The sequence below is a fragment of the Gouania willdenowi genome, unplaced genomic scaffold, assembly GCF_900634775.1.
Source record: "Gouania willdenowi unplaced genomic scaffold, fGouWil2.1 scaffold_290_arrow_ctg1, whole genome shotgun sequence".
NCBI classification, from domain to species: Eukaryota; Metazoa; Chordata; class Actinopteri; order Blenniiformes; family Gobiesocidae; genus Gouania; species Gouania willdenowi.
In genome coordinates, this window is record NW_021145050.1 from 69,525 (window position 1) to 70,949 (window position 1,425).

The 1,425-nt window shown below is 44.9% G+C and overlaps 1 long non-coding RNA gene across 1 annotated transcript; it reads left to right on the top strand.

Moving 5' to 3' along the window:
• LOC114459288 (uncharacterized) lies at positions 1-1,130 on the top strand. Its single transcript, XR_003673300.1, has 3 exons — positions 1-58; positions 468-648; positions 730-1,130. It is a non-coding gene; the product is annotated as an uncharacterized LOC114459288 (long non-coding RNA).
• Positions 1,131-1,425: the final 295 nt, after the last annotated feature.

Here is a 1,425-nt window from a genome sequence, read left to right on the forward strand (position 1 = left end):
AATCAGGACTTCATCCGGCAAGCCAAGTGGTACAACATCAACAGGCAACAACTGAACAGTAAGTGCTTCAGTAAAAGCAGCTTTTTTAGCTTCAACATCAGCTTTCGCATTACCCAGAGAAACAGCATCAGTGGCGCCAGTATGTGCCTTGCATTTACATATCGCCAATGATGTAGGTAAGAGGACTGAAGCAAGGAGGTCTTTTAACAGGGAGGCATGTTGCACAGGCCTACCACTAGATGTCTTCATACCTCTCCTAGCCCACTGAGCAGCAAACACATGAACTGTGGAGAAAGCATACTGGCTATCAGTGTAAATTGTGACTTTCTTGCCTTTGAAAAGTCTACAGGCCTCTGTCAAGGCCACGATTTCAGCTGCCTGTGCAGACTGATTTCCAGCCAATTTGCCTGATTTCAACACAGTGTCGCATGTAACTACTGCATAACCAGTATGATTTGTTCCATCAGGTGCTTTGGAGGAGGAGCCATCTACAAAAACTACATCTCCGTCTTCCAATGGAATGTCTGTCAAATCTGGACGTGGTTTGCATGTCACCGACACTAACTGTCCACAGTCATGCGGTGTCCCATCGTCAGCTGTTGGTATCAATGTAGCTGGGTTAAAAGCAGCACAGCGCTTTAGAGTGAGGTTGGCTGGTGTCAACAAGGTGTTGGTAAGGTGTAAAAACCTGGCAGGAGATAAGAATGACATTTTTGTTTGTGTTAACAGGATGTCAACTGCATGGCTGACTAACAGTGTCAAAGGATGGAACAACACTACTTCAGCAGACGCGTGCACAGCCATGGCTGCGGCGCAAACCGCCTGAACGCAATGGGGAAGCGCCCTAGCCACATCATCTAATCGTTTAGAGTAATAGGCTATTGGTCGTTGCTTCTCACCATATTGCTGTAGTAGTACTGATGTCATGTAACCGTCCTTACAGTCAACAGACTGTGTAAATGGCTTGTTGTAATCTGGCAGCGCCATCACCCCTGTTCCTGTTATGATTTGTTTCACTTTTGTAAATGCTTCTTCCGCTTCAGGTGTCCACTGCAAAGGTGCGCTTAAAGTTTGATGTGTGTCTAACATTAGGTTCTGTAATGGGGCAGTTATGATGGCATAATCAACGATCCACGACCTGCAATAATTTGCCAGGCCTAAAAAGGCCATCATTTGTCTGACGGTAAGCGGTTTTGGTGCCATTTGTACTGCTTCCCTACGTGATGTAGTAAGTTCTTTCCCTTCAGCTGAGATGTTATGTCCAAGGAATGTTACTTTTTCCTGTGTAAATTGGAGTTTTTTCAATGAGGCCTTATTTCCTGTTTTTGCCAAATGTGTGAACAGCCTGATTGCCTCTGTTTCATTTTCCGCTTTGGTGGGGCTTGCCAATAAAATATCATCAACATAAACAATTATCTGTGTGGT